The following is a 22,878-nucleotide window of genomic DNA, read 5'->3' as shown; positions in this document are numbered from 1 at the left end:
TGTTTTAATTTAACTTTTTGTATTGTATATGCAAGTTAGACCTATATCTGTCACTTAACATTTTGCCATAAAATTGAAGTCATTGTGCTTCAATATAAGTAATAACTTTGCAAATGAAACTTCGTTGTCTCTTTACACATTGAAACGCTCGCTTTGAAGAAGATATTCCCCATAACATAAATTTTAAAACATTTTACAGTGTAGATATGTAATCACTGTGTAGAAAGAGATAATCTAAATTCCTTCCCCCGACGCTTAACCGCCTCCGTGGTCGAGGGGTTAGAGTCGATGACTTCTAATCCAGTTACCTCTCTGGCGTGGGTTCGATTCCCGGGAGATGCTTTGGTACTTTAGCGCGGAGGAACGTAGTCTAGTACTGGTGTAACTCTCTAGGAACGATGGTTAGGAAACTACCCGCCTTTATGACTGAAATACTGTTGGGAAAAGGCGTAAAATCAAACAAACAAACAGTTTTATGCGTAGGATGCGATAAATCGATTTGATAAGACTTGTAAGCATAGGCTAATTGGGTTGGAATAAAGTTAATTTATTAATAGTTAAAATATTATGGTTCATTATTAGTGACAAGCACTAAGTAAACAAATAGTAAGTGTATGTATTCAAAACAGACATTTTACATTTTTTTATAAACACCACAACAAAAGTTTTAAAGAGCATAATTATGTTTGTATGTTTTACTGCTGTGTTTGAATATTTGACAGCCATTTATGTTTCTGCTTTAAAAAGCATCGCTTGGCGCGTTTCTCCTCATATTGAATCACATAATTTTCTCGAGTTCAGTTAAATATCTGATATTCGTGCATCGTCCAAGATAAAAGAGTGACCTGATTTTGCTTGTGTTCTAAATCATTTCGAAATTATTCATCAATTCTATAATAAGATGTTTGAATATATGTGATATTAAAAGGTTAGCCTAATTTATAACTTGATTAACAAAGATTTAATTTATTTTCAATGGTAAATCATAATTGGATGAAAGAGTTAAACAAATAAAACATCGATCGAACTCTTATAAGAAATAAAGTATTAGTCTTAAAATATAAATGTGAAACAATGTCATAGCTGCATTTAAATCGGAATGTATCTGATGTAGACGGATAGTTGTATTGCTTTCTTGCGAATCGTGTTATTATATATTCAGTTTGATATATTGTTTAATATTACATTTCTGTTTGTTTGATTTATAATCGATTTGATGTTCATCATTGAAAATATTTGTCATTGATTGATTTGCATTGGTGTCTTTATTAACAATCTGTGTCTATATATCTTACATTAAAGACAAGCTGTTGACTTCGCTGTTTCAAATCTATATAAAGATATTAATTGATATTATTTCTGGGGGATAGCTGACCGTGAGTACTTTTATGTATTCTTCGATTCTTTTTTCATAACTGTATTACATTTAAGGTAAAATTAGTTTAATCTGTTTTGATGTTATCCTGAAGATTTTTTATTTGCTGATTTGAAATGAAATGTAAAATGTATGAGGTACGAAAAACTTTAATTAAAAAAGCATGACTGTAAAGAACTTAATAATTGTAATATAACCGGTTTAAATTGTTAATATGTTTAACAAAATAAAAAAAATAGTTTGTTTTACAATTTCATTTAAATATAAAATGTTTTGAAATAAATATTGGTAAATTTGAACTATGATACAAGTTTTGTCATTTAATATAATTACTATGTTCTGATAATCCATTAATCAACTGCAAGTTTTTTGCTAAGTTTTCTTCCTTAAATTTAATTAAAAAAAACAGCTTGAGGTATTATATTGTCTTATAAACTTTAGTAAGAAGTATTCCTGCTGACAACCGTTTTGTTGTTTGCCATTGGTTGTATTGCACAATACAGCTAATGAAAAGGTGTTCCAGCTCTAGAAAGCATGTTACATTTTGGCAGTTCTGACAAGTATCATTTGCTTTTTTAACCGATTGTCATAAAAGTACAATTTAAATATAAAATCTTTTGAAATAAATATTGGTAAATTTGAACGAAAACCGTTATGTATTACAATAAAAAATATGATACAAGTTTTGTCATTTAATATAATTGTGTTCTGATAATCCATTAATCAACTGCAAGTTTTTTTGCTACGTTCTCTTCCTTAAATTTAATTAAAAAAAAACAGCTTGAGGTATTATATAGTCTTATAAACTTTAGTAAGAAGTATTCCTGCTGACAACCGTTTTGTTGTTTGCCATTGGTTGTAATGCACAATACAGCTAATGAAAATGTGTTCCAGCTGTAGAAAGCATGTTACATTTTTGCAGTTCTGACAAGTATCATTTGCATTTTTAACCGATTGTCATAATAGTATAATTAGAGAAAACCGCTTTAGTCAAGTGTGTAATCAAATTTTACTTACAATGAATATCATTTAATTCTTTGCTGAAGTAAATATACAAACTTTACAATTAGACATCATTGTAATGCATCTTGGCCTTGTAAGAATATTCATTAAAGTTGAAAACTAAGGAAAATTATACATGTATACCATTGCTGAATTGATTTAAAGTGTTTTTACGTTTCAAAACAATACTCTGAAATATATTAATATTTCTTGAATGTTTGAAATGTTTTATAATATTTTTATTTTTATGTGATGTGGGTTTACTTTTTTATGTAGTGTTTTATCTAGTATCTTTACCATGTCTTTATAGTATATGTTACAATGTCATGCCAATATGGCCAAAGGCATTCCTCATGCCGATTGCCAATAAAGTTTGGAATATGTTTTATATAAATTAAATAGCGACTATATGGCCCCTGTGCTTTATCATTCGTATCAAATTAATTTCATGCCATAGTTATCCTGACGTGTTAAGGTTCACGTGTGACTCGTGAAAATAATTCCTTCAATACCCGTCCAAGAAGTCCTCAATATTAATAGAAAGCTAGTAATAACATATTATTGATAGAAACCACTTTCGGTTTTATCAGATCGGTATTGGATATACAAATATTAGCGTTTCCATGCTGCGACCGCTTATTTTCAATCGTTCTGTTGATGCGATGTGCACGAAGAGGAGAGGATGCAGTGCAGATTTATGAATTTGTTTCGTGGATGTTGGATTCTAAAAATGCTAAATGCATCAAAAAATATATATTCGTAAACGTGCATAATTGAATTTTATTTCATTTTATATTCACTGTATTAAATCAACTTACTTTCTTACGGATAATTTAATTCATTTTAAAAAGATCAATATTTTATATAGTAGCAATAAATATTGCAAAAGAAAAGAGAGAGAGAAAACCTCAAAATAGCTGCTCATTGTAGATGGAACAATCTTTCATAAACAAACAGGAATTATTTTTAATTGGATTTATTACAATAAGTAAGTAAAACTTTATTAATGTCAAAACATTAACTTATTTGTTTAAAGAGCATTGTTTTGTATATAAAATGTTTAAAATGCTTATAAACGCATTTTTTAAAAGTTAATTAATTTTTTTATTTTTTGAAACAAACACAATTAAAAATAATATGCTAAGTTAACGTAAAGTAAAATTATAACATTATTTTGACAGGCAAGTGAGTCATCTCTAAAGAACCAATTTTTATATATTTTCATGAAATAAAAAAAGAAACAAAGACTTTTTATAGACAAATTTGTTTTTTCCCATTTACCTGGAGTGTTATGGTTTATAATTAAACACTATACTATAATATGCACAACAGCAAAAACTAAGATTAGATATACAATTAAAGTAACAGTTGATGAGTTGATGAATTAATTTGATCACACGAAGTATTTAACGTCTTAGAATTGCTTACAAGTACGAAAACAATTTGCATTTCTGTAGAGAAGACCCGTATAATTATATTAAGTAAGGAAATTATATACCAGAAAGACGCAATTGGCAGGTAAAATTACATAAATGTATTAAGGACAATTTATGCGAGATACAGTGTCAAATATTTTTCAAATTAAGGCCTTCTCATTGGATGAAAAGGTGAGGTTTGAAGTCAACTTCATACAGGTTTACTCTTAAAAATTCATAACAATTTCTTGTACACATTTGGAAGGCAATTTATATTCGTACAAAGAACATTATACTGAACAGCTTTTGTATTATACGTCGACTATAGTACAGGAAAAGTAATCCATAAAACAGTTGTCTGGCATTTTATTTTTCATATAATGTGTACATATTTAAGTTGTTTTACAATCAAAATTCATTCATTTGCTCTGTATTTATAGAAGATTGTAAAGTGCTTCTTTTTCCATATTCAAATGTGAACTCATATGTAAATATTATTGCAATAATTATACAATATCAAAAGAACGATAACACACGTATTTTATTACGCTCCGATGAATAAAGTCTGAAAAAAGTTTTCTTTTTTTTCTTTTTATATCCTTTCAAAAAAGCGCAACTCTTTTAAATATTTCAATATAGAGATTATCCTTAAAACTATTTCACTTACGTCCATGAGTAACATATAAAAGACTGAACATAAAAATGTTAAATTATCAGCACCATTTCTGGTAGTGCAGTGAACAGTCCAGATAATTGCTCAGTGTCGTGTTGATCAAGCGTAATGTAAAACATGCCCTCTTGACTATTTAGATTTTCCTTTTATTTTTACATTATTGGGAATACTTCATCAAGACTTTTTGTTGCTGTATGTAAAGGATTTGCAAAGTAAATAATTTTACTAACATGATTCATTGACACATACAATTAAGTATTAATCAGCGAATTATTTTAAATTTATAAACAAAGTTAAAATGTTGAAAACTGCTTCAGTCGGTTCTCAAGGCTGTATTTTGTCGTTTTCGGATTTATTTTGGGGAATATTGCTTTTTTCTATATTACGGAAACAATTTATTTTGACAAACCTTATCAAACAAATTTCTCTTATGATACATTTTGTAGTTCTACCAAATCTACACACGTGTCATTTCTATGATTTAATTAACGCAAACTGCAAAATGTCATGTAGCCATGTCGCTTATCTAAATAATATATTGATGTATATGTGATGAGTAAACAACCTGCTTCAATAATATCAATACTACAACAAAGTTGAATATCTCGTGATATTAAAAATGAAAGCTTTAAAGTAAACATGATCAAAGCTGAAGATAAGATCTGATTGTATTGGACATGGATTTGTCCAAACAATTGTCTTCGTATGCAAATATCCGCATATGCGAACAACTTCAATGTGCTAGTAAAAGATGATATTTTATATAACATTTCATAGACATTTGTAGTTATATGTCACGTACTCTACAATATACAGTATCTTAAAGAAAACATACAGAGCTACTTTATTCTTATTCATTTTTTTAAATGACTAATCTTTATTTCATTTTAATACAAATCTGTTAAAGATTATGTGATCTTTTAAACATTTTAATTGGATGCCTTTATATATTCATTGAACGGCTTAAAACAACGAAACTTTCAAACATATGGTTCCTTTAGGAAATAAAATCTCTGAGCCAGGATCGATCACATATTTGTATGCTGACCATTGCAACGAATAAAGACAAGTCGTTTCTAGTTTTAAACTATACTTATATTTCATTTATTAAAAACGTATGTACAATTTAATGATATCCAGTGCATTGTGGCCAATACAGACCGAAATATCTAGCTAGAGGGTAACTGTTTACGGTGGTAACAAGGCTTTGCCGAGTTTCCACTAAACAGTTACCCGAGAGCTAGATATTCCCGCCTGCGCCGACAGCCGGTGTTTGATTCTTTTTCTTGCATATAACATATCAATTTTTTTTCAGAAAAGAAATTACGAAAACGGATATTCTCATTACGCACTTTGTTATTATATTGGCATATGAACTTACCACTTCATTCATAACGGTTCAGTGACGTCATCCTAAGAACGCTATTCATTCATAAAAGGCGCGCGGCAATGACGTCATCTAAAGCACGCGACTTGTCAACCATGGAAGAGTGAGATAAGTTTTCTAGCACCGGTGTAACTGGTAGATAATCCCGTCTGATATGCAAGAAAGTGTCTGTTTATCTCCAGTCTAATATACGCATTATACGCTAATGTCCACTTGGTGACTTGTAGGACAACCGATAGAACACACCGTCAAATATCATAAATTCATTTGTTTGATAATTCTAGATCTTCTGTAAGTTATGATATTTGGATACTAATTATTGGACATCTGTTACAGACATTATAAATGTTTGTGTACTTAATGTGACGTATGTATACATTTCTTCATCGTAATGTGCAACTTGTAATAATAGAAGAAGACAATATCCGATCGGTTATAATGTGTGTATGTACTCAAACAATAAATTTTGACAATCGTTTCTTTTTTTATTTGTTTGCATGTTTATATTTATTTAAGGAATCAGAACATACTTCCAATTACATTGCTGTAATAATCGTTCTAGCATTCCTGTGGAATGACTTAATTACCAAGGCAATAATGGTAGTGATACATGCTAACTATCACATGTAATTTAAGTAAAACTAATGTATATATGTATTAAGAATAAGATAAATAAATAATAATTGTATGGCCACGATATAACATTATAAGTATACCTGTATTTGGTCTGAACTAGAGCACATGGAAGTTGTTACACCTTCTTCTTTCGTCTCTCATGAACAAACTGAAATTGTGATTTCTTGAAAATATTTTTTATTGAAACATTTTGAACAACCTGTATAGTCCTGAAGTGAATCAACAAACTTCAAATGTCCTTAATATGTATCCATTTATTGCTGTATCTGATTATTGCATTTCTTTAAATGGTTATGTCACTGTTCGAAAACTTTCTTAAATACCATTGCACAATAAAATTGGAGCGTTTGATCTGACCTATTTTATTTTAAAAGTTTGATTGACTTGTAATATTTCATCAAAAAGAAAATCAAATCATGCTAGTAATTTAATTTATTTGATTGTTAAAATAAAATTAATTGTCCAAAGTAAACATCATGTCTAAAATTAAAACCATCATGCGTGTAAGTGCATTACATCATGGTGAAAATATAAGACATGTTGTATGACATTTTTAATTTCAATAGCTGTAAAGAAACATAGAAACATAAATAATCATTTTTGTTCTTGAGCCAACATCAATATGTCAGTTCATTCATATGGTTTAAACAACCAAATAGGCACAATTCATATTATCAATTAACGATGGCCCTAATAAAATTTGTCTTATCTGGTATGCATGATAAGTGGTCCACTGTTAGCATAATCATTACACATAATTCATAAATTATGTGACGCTAACAATTTCGTTTAATTTATTAAAGTCTATAAGCAACCCTTAGTCAAGTACCATTATGCATGTCAAGTGTTCCACTATATTAACGTAATGATTAAACAGAATTTATAAATGACGTAAAGCTAACAATATTGTTTTATTTCATTTAAGTCCATAAGGCTATTTACTGCCAAGAGAAAAACTCAATTAAGCATCATCTGCAATATTATTTATTTCTTTCCTGTGCTGATGTGCGATAGCCTTACCTAAATAGCTCTATAGTTAGCACAAAGTGACAAATGAGCTTTGAAACACCCTTGCTTTTAAACAGCGCTGAATCTTCTTAGAAAATTCTTTATCATAAGTTACGTGCATTTGTAGTCTTATGCTTGTTTCGGGGAATGTAATTTTATCTCGATAAGAAGTGTTTTCTTTCTTATTTTAACGCTAGAACACTCTAAAATAATTAATAGGCACTTGTATTTGTTTAAATTCATCATACTTAGAATGACTATTTGTTTTTACATTTCCCATTTTAACGGATTATATGTTATTCTGTAACATACGTCATTCTATATAAATATAACAATAATGTTACACATGGGCGATACACAACTTTAAGTTTAAACTTATCGTTGTTCGGGAGGGTGTTGTAGTTGCCAGCGTTTGTAACAGTTTATCCTTCTCTTTACGTGTGGATTAATTATGTGGAATATACTCATATGACTCCTATATTGCTTGATCTTGCCATTTGTGCAAAGCAATTAAAGTTAACGATCAACAGACGTCATATAGTGATCGTATACACATCGTAGGTTTTTTGTAGTTGGATCTAGAAGTGTTTATATGTTATCTTTTAACGTTGAGGGTAAATGCATAACATTTATGCATATTTTTACTAATAATGTATGTTAATACATATTGATGTAAATAGAACAAAGAAATATGTACATTTATAAAAATAATTATTCAAAGTGAGTCAATAAAATTACTTCTTTTATAATTATAATCATAATTGTACACGTGGGAGAACACATTTGGATTTGAAATAAAAGTGGCATTATGCTCATTTGTCACTGTCAAGTTGGTTTGAATTAGTAAAATATATCAAAAGATTGGCTTATAAAATAGTGATTGACCAGAAATAGATAATGGAAAATGTGTATGCTAAAATATAAAAACAACACAAATTAAAAATAGATTGCCCCACTCTTGTAAAGAACTGTGTATTACCAATAAATTCTGAAGGATATTTATAGAAATTTATGTTGAACACGTTGATTATAATTATATGATTTCTTCGTAGTAAAGTATAATATTTAACAAAATGGCAAAATGATAAATAATTTTAATTTACCTGACCAATGACCATTTACACTTGGATTAGCATAATGTCACTTTACGTTGTATCTGAATCATTTATTATTGATACGTTTTGGGATATTGTTATAACACGCTCGTTTAAGCCTTTTAATGACGTGTAACATCTGCATTGTAAGAACAAGACCAATGTTTTAACTCCTCATGCAATTCTGTGTACAATTACAGTAAACAAATATTAATGTAAGCATTATATTTCATATTTCAATCATATTTCTGTGTAAATATCAAAATGCAAAAATTAAACGTGTTTACTTAGTAACCTTGACAGCATTTGATATGTCATCTTAAAGTGTGCACAGTTGTGTGATGCACCTAATGCTATCCATTTCAGATTACCAGCAAATGTTTTTAGTTTGATAATATTTTTTTTTGAGTTTATTTCAGGAATAAATAATAAATTATTAAAAGTATATATAACTTCTCTATCTGTGTGGATGTTTTTTGTTGTTTTTTCAACATGTCAAACCTAAAAGTTTCCCATTACCAAAGAAAGCATCGCAAATATAATTCAGTTGTTACAAAAAAGTCCAGAAAAAACGTTATCGAGAAAAATATCTAACATATTTACGTATCATATTATAAGTATCAATACGTGTGTCCACTTGAATTTCTTTATATTAATCAACAAGTGTGCCTGGTATAATAAATTTAGTTTTGCTCACGTAAGTGATAGTATTACGAGTATACGTCACTACTGACAGGGACAATACAATTTGATAAAACATAGAAAAGGCAGTCATTTAATTTGTAAAGACTACGTTAAGTATGAATGACAATGACGAAGCTAGAGACTTACACACATGTCATTAAACTTTCTTAGAGCGCATGGGCCCAAACATTTATAACACATAACAAGAAAGTTAATCAATTTGTCGAGACCATTGAAAGACAAATTTACCTAATTATTGCTAAAGGCAGTCAGTATGTAGAGACTATGTATTTGTGAAATATGAATGACAGATAGAAGAAATACTTCTTTTCATAGACTGTACAAATTTGATGTTTAATCAAATTTTTATGGAAAAGAAGTCAATCGATCTACAAAAACTATGTGAAATATGAATGACCAAGACTTACTCCAGTAAAGGGAAATACCGTATAACTGGAATAAACATAGAAAATACTGTCAGTTAATTTGTAGAGACTATATGATATATAAATTATAGATACGATCACTACCTTAATTCAAATGTATGAAAAGAACATATTATATTATGTGCGTCTATTGTAGGGAAGACATTAAGTCAAACATGAGTTAAACTGATTTGAGAACTATTTCATTATTTCCTGAAGTCTTTATTAAGAGTTTTATGAGAAGCGAAGAACAAATTAAACATGTTTTTATTATCTACTATAGGGAAGACATTAAGTCAAACATGAGTTAAACTGATTTGAGAACTTTTTCATTATTTCCTGATTGAATTCTTTATTTGGAGTTTTATGAGAAGCGAAGAACAAATTAAACATGTTTTTATTATTATGATGTCAATTATATTTGAAAAAATAGAGCAATAATACTTACTATCAAAACGTTACTTTTTATTAACGGTCATCAGAATATCATAACCATATTGATAATATTAAGATAGCTGACCTAAATCATATTCCTCTATCACCGATATTGCCATTTTATTTCATCATCAAAGTTAAGGCTATCGTTCATCAAACACTTTTTTCTAAACTTTCTTTCAAAATTTTATAACTTAGAATATCAGTTAGATGATTATGAAATAACATTCATTTGATACTTAAAGATATTATTAAAAAGTTGATGCGTTATTCCAAATCATATTATTGTTTAATGTTTATAAAATAAGATTTGAATATAAATAAGGCTAGATTGTTAAGAAACGGGTCACTATATGTGATATGATCAAATGCCTTTCTTCCATTTACGACTCATTGAACAAAAAACGCACCTTAAAGTTGAACAACATTTTATATGTTATTTATAGAGACGTACAGGTCACATCATGTAATGTTGTCGTTTTGGTCGTTCTTTAGGGATGCCGTTATTCTTTATTTGTAGCGCTTATGTTTGAAGTCGTCATTGAAATTCATCAATTGAAATGTTTTACCATTCCATAATCCTATAATGGGCATCAAATGCCTAAGATACACTTGTAGTTAGAGCATTAAATGATGAAGAGATGAATTAACAATAAAAGTAACTCCCCCATTGGCGTCAGAGATATCCGTAAATGCGGCCATTACAATAATCAGCGGAATGACATGGATGATGTGATTTATAGTTGGCTCGGGCATTAATATAGCTTTCACCACTTTAAATGATGAGGAATTGTCTCTAGGGAATTGCCAGCGACATGGCATGGTCATTTATATCAGTTTTGGATTAAGTTTGTGATATTTATCAACTTTTATCAAGGGGGTTAATCCATGCACGCGCATCCTTAAAGTTCTGATACCGCGAACACTTCATCGGCCGGTATTTCGAAGAAAAACGAGTGGTGTGAAGAAATCAGAAAAGGTATGAATTTAATTTGTTTTGCAAAGAAGATGTCCTAACTTCTAGTTTTTATATACAAAATGTCTTGAAGTAACTCTTTCCTGTTTTGTCAGTATTTCGCGTTGAATGCGATTTTGATTCTGGATAGTGCGTACTCCCGGCGTTGAAATGTTACAGAAAATGAGCAAATATCGATTAAACTGGCCGTTTTAAACGGCTGGAAGTTATTCTTTTGTAGAATCCTTTTCAAAAATATATTTTCAACCTTCGTTCCAATTCATTTGTACTCAAAAAGTATTTAAACTCACTATTTACAGAAAACAGAGATTATGATATTGCGTACACTCTAAAAAAATCCAGATACTGCGTACACATAACTATGCAATTGATAGAAAGTAGGTATGTGAAGTTGGCTTGTATATTGTACATCGTAGTTCAGCTTGTAATACCCAAATTACAAGCTAGTAGTTGGGTATTCAGCTTGTAGTTCGGAACAAATACGCCAGCATACATAATATTTGAATTACAAGCTAGTAGTTTAGTATTCAGCTTGTAGTTCGGACCAAATACATCAGCATACATAATATTTGAATTACTAGCTAGTAGTTGGGTATTCAGCTTGTAGTTCGGACTAAATACATCAGCATACTGTTACGAGCCAGGCGTAACGAGAAAGAAAAGCCAGCAACAAACTTGTAACAATAACAAATTTATTACAGAAAAATTATCAAAGAAAAATAAAATAACAAATTATGTTTACAAATACCTGAAGTCCAAATACATGTAAAATGAAATCACAAATGTCTAGTCTGATCCTGGAATGATCCTTTTTTGAATAGCACATTTAAATCCAAGTAAAATCCAAGAACACTTTAGAATAAATTCCCACAATAAAATCCACAAGAATAATTTTAACTATTTCAAAATAATCCAAGCTCCAATAAATCACTTAATTTCCAAGTTGAATAATACTCCAAATATATTGATGACTTAAAAGGTTACTGATGACTTAAATGATCACTGATGACTTAAAAGGTTACTGATGACTTAAATGGTCACTGATGACTTAAAAGGTACCGAAATGAAAAATGTCCCGTAATATATATATAAACTAGGAACATTCCAGAAAAGTCTATTATGTTCTATCATAATCTAGCAACTTCAACAATAAAGATCATTCCAGAAATTTCTATCTAAATATAATGCATGAGTTTTCTACAACAGTTAAGAAAGTTCTAGTACATACATGTAGTTTATGTTCTAAAAATAGAACAATGATAATATTGGAAATACCAACTGGTCAGATAAATTATATACATGTAATATGTTGCATACATAACAATACATAATATTTGAATTACAATCTAGTAGTTTGGTATTCAGCTTGTAGTTCGGACCAAATACACCAGCATACAAAATATTATCTAGCTGATGTATTTTGTCAGCTGGCATGTATGCTGGTGTATTTGGTCCGAACTACAAGATGAATACCCAACTACTAGCTTGTAATTCAAATATTATGTATGCTGGTGTATTTGGTCCGAACTACAAGCTGAATACCCAACTACTAGCTTGTAATTCAAATATAATGTATGCTGATGTGTTTGGTCCGAACTACAAGCTGAATACCCAACTACTAGCTTCTAATTCAAATATTATGTATGCTGATGTATTTGGTCAGAACTACAAGATGAATACCCAACAACTAGCTTGTAATTCAAATTTAACATATCCTGGTGTATCTGGTCCGAACTACAAGATGAATACCCAACTACTAGCTTGTAATTCAAATATTATGTATGCTGATGTGTTTGGTCCGAACTTCAAGCTGAATACCTAACTACTAGCTTGTAATTCAAATATTATGTATGCTGATGTATTTGGTCAGAACTACAAGATGAATACCCAACAATAGCTTGTAATTCAAATATTTTGTAAGCTGATGTATTTGGTCAGAACTACAAGATCAATACCCAACTACTAGCTCGTAATTCAAATTTAACGTATCCTGGTGTATCTGGTCCGAACTACAAGCTGAATACCCAACTACTAGCTAGTAATTCAAATATTGTATATGCTGATGTATTTGGTCCGAACTACAAGCTGAATACCCAACTACTAGCTTGTAATTCAAATATAATATATGCTGATGTATTTGGTCAGAACTACAAGATGAATACCCAACTACTAGCTTGTAATTCAAATATTTTGTATGCTGATGTATTTGGTCAGAACTACAAGATGAATACCCAACAACTAGCTTGTAATTCAAATTAAACGTATGCTGGTGTATCTGGTCCGAACTACAAGCTGAATACCCAACTACTAGCTTGTAATTCAAATATTATGTATGCTGATGTGTTTGGTCCGAACTTCAAGCTGAATACCTAACTACTAGCTTGTAATTCAAATATTATGTATGCTAATGTATTTGGTCAGAACTACAAGATGAATACCCAACAACTAGCTTGTAATTCAAATATAATGTATGCTGATGTATTTGGTCAGAACTACAAGATCAATACCCAACTACTAGCTCGTAATTCAAATTTAACGTATCCTGGTGTATCTGGTCCGAACTACAAGCTGAATACCTAACTACTAGCAAGTAATTCAAATATTATGTATGCTGATGTATTTGGTCCGAACTACAAGCTGAATACTAAACTACTAGCTTGTAATTCAAATATTATGTATGCTGGTGTATTTGGTCCAAACTACAAGCTGAATACCCAACTACTAGCATGTAATTCAAATATAATGTATGCTGATGTGTTTGGTCCGAACTACAAGATGAATACCCAACTACTAGCTTGTAATTCAAATATTTTGTATGCTGATGTATTTGGTCAGAACTACAAGATGAATACCCAACAACTAGCTTGTAATTCAAATTAAACGTATGCTGGTGTATCTGGTCCGAACTACAAGCTGAATACCCAACTACCAGCTAGTAATTCAAATAATGTATATGCTGGTGTGTTTGGTCCGAACTACAAGCTGAATACCCAACTACTAGCTTGTAATTCAAATATAATGTATGCTGATGTGTTTGGTCCGAACTACAAGCTGAATACCCAACTACTAGCTTGTAATTCAAATATTATGTATGCTGGCGTATTTGTTCCGAACTACAAGCTGAATACCCAACTACTAGCTTGTAATTCAAATATTATGTATGCTGATGTATTTGGTCAGAACTACAAGATGAATACCCAACTACTAGCTTGTAATTCAAATATAATGTATGCTGATGTATTTGGTCAGAACTACAAGATGAATACCCAACTACTAGCTCGTAATTCAAATTTAACGTATCCTGGTGTATCTGGTCCGAACTACAAGCTGAATACCCAACTACTAGCTAGTAATTCAAATATTATGTATGCTGATGTATTTGGTCCGAACTACAAGCTGAATACTAAACTACTAGCTTGTAATTCAAATATTATGTATGCTGGCGTATTTGGTCCGAACTACAAGCTGAATACCCAACTACTAGCTTGTAATTGGGGTATTACAAGCTGAACTACGATGTACAATGTACAAGCCAACTTCACATAACTACTTTCTATCGATTGCATAGTTATGTGTACGCAGTATCTGGATGTTTTTAGAGTGTACGCAATATCATAATCTCTGTTTTCTGTAAATAGTAAGTTTAAATACGTTGTGAGTACATATGAATTGGAACTAAGGTTGAAAATATATTTTTGAAAAGGATTCTGCAACAGAATAACTTCCAGCCGTTTAAAACGGCCAGTTTAATCGATATTTGCTCATTTTCTGTAACATTTCAACGCCGAGTGTACGCACTATCCAGAATCAAAATCGCATTCAACGCGAAATACTGACAGAACAGGCAAGAGTTACCTCATTACATTTTGTATATAAAAACTAGAAGTTAGGACATCTTCTTTGCAAAACAAATTAAATTCATACTTTTTCTGATTTCTGCACACCCCTCGTTTTTCTTCGAAATACCGGCCGATGAAGTGTTCGCGGTATCAGAACTTTAAGGATGCGCGCGCATGGATTAACCCCCTTGTTTATGTCACATTGCATGCAATGAAAGAATATATCTAATCCAAGGAATGATTGGTGTAACTCTGATTGAAGCCTATTTATGACATACTTTTTCAAACAACTCTACTTTAAAGCAACATTCATACTGGGCGATGGTAAGATATAAATTTTCTGAATATATCAATATTTTATCAACTTACAATACATAAGGTTTTTTATTAATCATTTTTAAAAAAAAACTAAAGTATTAAAATCAATGTAAATCCTGTAAAAATAGACTTTTGAAAATGTACTTTTTATCAAGATTAGTTTTATCTTTATCTATCTAAGCGGGAGGAGAAACATTAATTTTAATGGACGGGTTAACTGGTTAACTTGCGTAAATTTCCACATATATCGAACGGTGAGTTTTCTTCACAATTCCTATAAAAAGACGGTAACTGTCTACTGAATATGAATATATTCTTTTGTAATGATTAATACCTTTAGAGGCTAATTAGCTCTATATTTTTGTATGATCGATGCATATGTCCGGTGTGTATCAGAAAACTGCATTATACCTTCAGACAATTTACTAAATTAATCCAAATATGGTGAAATGAAATCATTGTTGCATATATTAAAATTTCACTTTTAAACATATATCTTATCAGCTATTTGTCAAAATCCAAGACTTTACACAATATCTCTTATAAACATGTCTTAAGTATCAGAATGACCCTTTAGGCATTATATAGCGGGCAATGATATGAATAAATGAATAAATCTGACGCCACTTTGGTATAAGTTTGAATTTACATTACAAACTAATTTAGAGCTCAAGAAGGTGAGGTATCATTGTAATTATAGTTAATCCTACTTATTCTAATTACTAGAATGGTTTTGAAATGAGAAAAAGAGAAAACCTTTGTTAAAAATATTGGATATAATGTAGTTGAAAGACATAAGCTTTGATATGTACATACTTGTTTTATTGCTTTTTTTTTTAAATTCCAATATCAAAAGATAATTTTATTTATACACAGTTGATTTACTATGCAATCCTCATTTGAATTTAATACCATCAATAATGATTAGTTTTCTGTCATCAAACATCACCTATCTTAGTTTCAAATTTATTGCCATATTTCTAACAAATAATCATGAATTATAAATGATGGAAAGTGAGCATGCGTGACATCATAAACAGATGCAAGTTTATGCGCTTTGGCAAGTAAATGCACCAAATATTCAATTAACTTAGTTTCATGAGACTATTACATACAAACAACAAAAGTGGATGACAAAGTGAACGTGATTTTTATTTGAATGAGGTAATGATACAGCCGTAACCACTTGTTTTAATAAAGAGTTGCCACCATTTGTATTAGTACAGGATCATATTCTGTCATTTATTACCTAATGATAAGGTCATATTGGATGATAAAAATCCTCATATTTAAACCTCACAATGCTTCATGTATTCAGTTTCATAAAATCTTAATAATGCTTTATCATTTTGTAAAATAATAAAAAAAGTATTGTTGTACAATACTGATTTTAATTTCATAACGTTTTTGGATGTCCGCTTTTTCTATAGCACCAAACTTATTTACTTACTTTTCAAATGTGTCAGTGCTAGATTCTAACTCGTGGATGCTTTATTTACCATAGAAAAGCAATAGTGTTTACAAATTGTTTGAAACATTAGTGATCTAGTATTAACCATTGGAACATACTTGTTATTAGTGTAACCTTTAGTTACCTCCATCTCAAAAGCATTTTATATCTATATTGAATAATATATTTATATAAATGCAATATCAAAATTATGCGGCAGACCTTAACACTTCTAATGTGTCAAAGTATTTCCCAGTGGATTGTATACAGCGAAAACTGATATGAAAAAATGAATAAATAATAATCTACTGTGTCACGTGCTCGAGATTTTATTACAAATTCAGGAAGACGGTGAGAAATTATGGAACCGTAAAAGCTTTGGTATATCAGTTACGATCATGTTCTCCGAGACTATTTTAAGGAGGTTGGTATACATGGTTAAAATATATAATATTAAGTTATAATTAACGTATATTCAATATTAGAATTATCGTTCCTATTTTCATAAAATGCCTTATTAAATACTTTAATGTTTTAAAGTGGATTTACTATTTAATAATTTGACAATATTGTCTTTAAGATAACAAAAAAAAACATTAAAGATTAAAAACAGACAACGTCGTACATTTCTTTCAAAACCTCATATCTCATAAAATATACAATCATTTGATATTATAGACTGAAAATGTATTCGACAAATAATTCATATTGTGAACCAGTGAACCCAATGAGTTTTGTTGTTATTTAAATTCACATTTATTTTTCATGCTTATTTTTTTTGTTTCATGCTTAACCCAATGAGTTTTGTTGATATACATTGATAATAAAACAGAATGATATTTAATATTGAATAATTCAATCCTTTGTGGTTTGGGGTGCATGAGAGATGTTGCACTCATTTTGTCTCATGACCAGACTCAATAAAACCTGCTCTGCAATTTCATTTAATTTCAACGGTGCTTTAAATGAATACCCTCATTTCCAAACGTTTAGTAGAAAAGCAGTGTTGTTTAGTTGAAAGTTTGGTTGGCAAATGCATGCACATTTACTTATATTATGTTTTTGATATAGATTTGATATAGATAGTTATATTAATCTTTTATGTCTATTTTATTGCAGTGTGGAAATATAATTAATTTATGTTTCTGTATAACATGGAGAAGGGGAGATCCCCACATAGCAATGCGAACAAAGTTTAGTGGTAATGAAAAATGCAACATCCCTTACGCCATTTAGCATTATGTTCTAGAAAAACGCATTTAGTTGTTGCATAATATCAAACAAAAAAAGGTGTTTTATTTTGTTGTTGTTCTTGGTTTTGAAGTGAATGGCTTATTGTTGTTATGGTTATTATACGAGTATCAACTTGTTGTTAAATCAATTTTCTTATTGAAATTGAATGCTAAACCTATATCTGCTAATTAAAATTTTCTAAAAGCGGAAGACATAGAGCTTTGATTTGCGTTTTGACGTAGAATTGAAACTTTGCTGCATTTTTATGCATAGCATTTAATTCAAAGTATATACTTCCCGTAAAATGAAAACTTGTTATATTGATATTGTGAACTAATCACTAGATAGAAACAGATAATCTAACTTCCTTCTCCAGCGTTTATGCGTAGGAAGCTATAAACCGATTTGTTAAACTGGTAACCATAGGCTAATTGGATCGGAATAAGGTTAATTTTATATATCAAATACATTCCTTCTATTTAATTCGTAATACTCTTGGGACCTGAATGCCCTCACTCACAAACGTTTTAATAGAAGACGACAATAATTTATCTTTATTGCAAATACATTTGTCATGAGTGCTCGTAAAATCTAATGAGATTTTTTAAGGTTCGTTTGGTTCTACATATTATTTTCTCAATACATAGGTTGGACAGGTTCATTTGACTTAGTATAATGGTATCAAAATGATTTGGGTTTTTTTGTATAGAAAACGAAACGGAAAAAAACATAAAACATATCAAATACAAGTTGTATTTATTTTGCATAAAATTAAAACATTTTGTCAATGTTCAAAATTTTAGTAGATCATTGTTCCTATAAATTTTCCTATCATACATGTTTTTATATACAACTGTAACATCAACATTTAGAAAGAAATCAAACGAAATCATACCAAACCCTCAGTTTTAAGCCGTTGTTCCTTAAGCCAGAAACATTATACCTATTGCTTAATACTAGTTGGCTCCAATTTGCGTCTTTAAGCTTATAGCTTCCTATGCAATTAAACTAAAATAAATCATGTACAAACTAAATCTAATTTTATTATGTTGATATTACAGTGTATTAATTTAAGAATTTAGGTGGTGTCAATTTATTGGCATCCATATTTGAATGTTGAAAGAACGGAATAAATGAATTTAGACCATGAAGTACTTTTAACTTAAAAATAATCGATGGTGAACATCGAGTTCTTAAAAGAATTCTTACTTTAAATGCAACTAGACTAGGTAATATAAGGTTCATGTAAGCATGCCAATACTAAATCATTTAGCATGCTCTAATTTTGATGTGGCTTTCAAAATACAGATTCATGACATATCAAAATGCTGTAGAAAAAATAAAAAAGGACACAATAAAAAACATTGACACTACGGTTTTACCTCAGGCGGGAACACAAGCTGTGAACACATTATTGCTATAGACAGAAAGGATTATTATGAACTTTCTCTCATTTATCTTTTTTAATAGATTAATTGACTTTTTTCAACTTAATAACAAAACATGTCATTGCATTTATTATCTTGATATTGTATTGATTATACTCGACATTTAATTTAGTTCAAACATTTTAAAGACATTGTAACAGTTTAAGTTCGATTGCAACACAAAAATGAACAACTTATGCTTAGCACTTTTCAGACCGCATACTAGAAAAAAAGTATTATGTGAAATGACATATTGTCATGCCCCAAGTAGGGCTAAAAATTATCATAGCCCGAGTAGGTCATGCCCAAAAGAGCGATAGAACAAGGTACAAATGGGTTATTTAAATTCACATTTATTTTTCATGCTTTTTTTGTTTTGTTTCATGCTTAAAACAACTTTAAATTATTTTGTTTAATATAATATCTCTCCTATCCAATCCAGGCGTTCATTCTTGCCAAACATGTATTTTAACTTGTAAAGTGCATTTCAACAACATTAAACAATGCCTAATTTTGTTTTACCGGTTAACTTCGGCTAATAATATATATTATTTACAGGTAACACAAATAAGGTTAATTTTATTTCTCAAGTGCATACTTTCAATAAAATCCGTAAAACACTTGAGTAAGAAAGTTTTGTTCTCGAATGATATATATCGGAGACAATGATACCATTTTCCCTTATCAATGACGAATATGTCTCAATTTTCTGGGTTAATTATGAATTTATATGTCTTCCGATATAAGTGCTGTAATGGATTTCTGTGGCTAATCTCGATGTCAACATTGATTATTCAAAAGTGTCAGAAAACGCAAACGAATTTTAGGAATTTGACAATCTTTGAAAACGGTTTTTATAACTGAAACGTTTTCAAATTTCAAAATAAAACTGTTGCAAAATTGTTTACTGTATAGTTTATTTAGAGATGCCGTTGATTTATGACATTTTATTCTGGATTTTTGTTGTCAAACATTTATAACATGTTTTAGTGCTTGTACATTGTACTAAAGTATAGCGAAACACATACTGCAAATGAATAATTTAAAAGAAGTATCAGGAGCGGTAACGTCAGCACAAAATATACTGAAATAATATTTGACCTTATAAAAGGTTATAAAAACAGTTTGTTTCAATAAAAATATGCAACTTTATACCAAAATCGTTGGAACAACGTCCATACGATACTACATGTATAATGATTGATAATGAATGTAATTTATCAGGAAATCATGGAGTTAGTTTAAAAGAAATTCTAAAATAGGCGATTCTAAAATTAAAGAAGGCTTATACCGAGTAAATTAAAAGAAAAGTCAACAGAAGAAAGGAAACAGAGAAAATTCTTGAATCATTTAGTAGTTAAAACTAATATATATATAACACAGTTATAATATATATAAGTCATTGCAAAATGCAATACGTAATGTTAATGCTTTCGAAAGTAACACACACTTTTAACGTGATTTTTGTTGTTTATTTTACGTAACTATTTATAAAGAATTATTTGAATTAGAGCAATCCTTTACATTATTATATATATTGTAATACAAATTTAGTTTGTATGAATAATACATCTTCTGAGAGTAGACGACATCATACAGTATTACATTTTATCATTAAGCAAATGTAAATTTGATACTCCGAAAGACGTCAACTAGAATGTGTATACTCGGGGGAAATATATGTCCTTTATGCAACATTGCGTTTACTTCAGTACAACTGTATGAATATTTGAACCAATATATGGACTGTTTATATCTTTGTTTCGATGATTAATATTCTTCTGCGAATTTCAAAATATACATATTTTATCAATTATTTATTTTCGTTTATAAATAGTAAGACTTAGTTAAAACTTGATTGTTAATGGAGCCTTAAAGCTAAAGCCTCCTTATTAAAAAAGAACATGAAACGAATAATAAAACGTTTAGTCTTAATAGTACACACAGGCAAAATATTTTCAGAGTTTAATTGACGTAAAAACTGCATTTCCTATTTAATAATAATTATGAACCTATTCATATAAAATGAAAACTTTAAGGTAAATAAGTTTGTCTGGTAAGAAACAACATTGATGCATTATGCCATTGGATGTATTGTTGATTTACAAACATAATAAGTTCGTCTACTAAAATTCAACAATTTTATACATAAATTGAATGTTTACTTTCCAAGTACCACATAGTTCTTTCTACTATCATGTATGTTATAATTGTGATTGTACACCACACTTAAGTGAAATTTTATATATGTTTATAATCATGCTCATAAAACAATTTTCAAACATCGAAGAATATGTAAAATATGTACTGCAAGTATTTGTGCACAATATATGTAATAATTAAAATATATGTAATTATTTTTAATTAAAAAAATTGACTTAGACTTTATAGAAAATAAATTTCTAATTACCTCCCTTTATTTACATTAAATGGTAAAATCTTTATTAATAATGCTTTTTGGAACTTACAATAATGATAAATCTTAATTTGAGCATCATATTTATTAATTTAAAACCATAAAAAATTGTGTTTCAGGATCTTTAAGCGTTTGTTTTAAATAAGAAAAACAAATCAAAACAAAAACAACATTATTTGAGTGTACAAAGTGTTTTGTCAAAAATTATAAAAAGGCGTATTCCAAAATATGATAAACAAGATCAACAAGGAAAGGCGGCGTTCAATGAACGCAACCCCCACATGACCCAACACACAATTGGTTGGGTTTATTTCTTCTAATCTATAAATTGTCGCTTTTTAAAAACGTTTCTTGTACATGTTAGTCGAATTGTTGAATTATATGAATCTATGGTGTTTCTTTTTTATATTATTTAGGTTTATTATAACGTTTGGAAAAAAAAACATCGTAAACATCATCATTTTAAATATTACTCAAACTATTAAATACGATTTGTATGGCCTGCCATAATAAAATTTATTATTTCATTCTTTCTTAAGACTCGTCCTTTGAAAAAAAACAAGCATTAATGTTTTGATTTAACACTCCTTACGATACATGGATCAAATTATTATTGTTAATGCAATAACCATTGTTTACATTTCTCGGAAAGAATAAGAAAATATCAAAACCAAGGTAATATACGATGATAATTCATTTATATGTATCGATCCTGAAATACAAGTGCAGATTAAAGTGTTTTTCAATATCCAGAGTCAAGAAGGGAAAATAAATGGTCATTTGCGCCTCAAGCAATAGCATAATTATAAACAATGTATTTAATCACATCAAAGCAACATTAGGTAATTGAAGAAAAAATTAAAATCAAAGATTATCAAAGAAAAGTAACTTAACAAAATAAGACAATAATTTATGTACATAAATGTGTATTAGTGTTGTTTTTGTTTGAAAAATAATCACAAAACCTCTTCAAAGTATCTCAGATATTTACAGAAGAAGAAGAAATAGTTTATTTCGGTAACTTATACATTTACAGTATCTCGTTACATACAATAATTACAAATATAATAATTCTGTGGTCACAT

The 22,878-nt window shown here is 29.5% G+C and overlaps 1 protein-coding gene across 4 annotated transcripts in view; it reads left to right on the top strand.

The window, feature by feature from the left end:
* The window catches only part of LOC132728123 (dual 3',5'-cyclic-AMP and -GMP phosphodiesterase 11A-like), a 90,422-nt gene that overhangs the window by 29,379 nt on the left and 38,165 nt on the right, over nucleotides 1–22,878 (top strand). Inside the window, exon 1 of one of the 4 annotated variants that reach the window (XM_060713741.1) lies at nucleotides 3,043–3,365. The exons of the other annotated variants lie outside the window; for them this stretch is intronic. The gene's annotated coding sequence lies outside the window, so the exon portion shown is untranslated. Of the gene's footprint in view, nucleotides 1–3,042; nucleotides 3,366–22,878 lie in introns of those variants that run through there. 4 annotated transcript variants of the gene reach the window in all.

Source organism: Ruditapes philippinarum, unplaced genomic scaffold, assembly GCF_026571515.1.
Source record: "Ruditapes philippinarum isolate M1 unplaced genomic scaffold, ASM2657151v2 ctg906_1_1_1_1, whole genome shotgun sequence".
Lineage (NCBI taxonomy): Eukaryota > Metazoa > Mollusca > Bivalvia > Venerida > Veneridae > Ruditapes > Ruditapes philippinarum.
The sequence above is the reverse complement of the archived record's forward strand: the minus strand, read 5'-3'. Positions and strand labels throughout refer to the sequence as shown.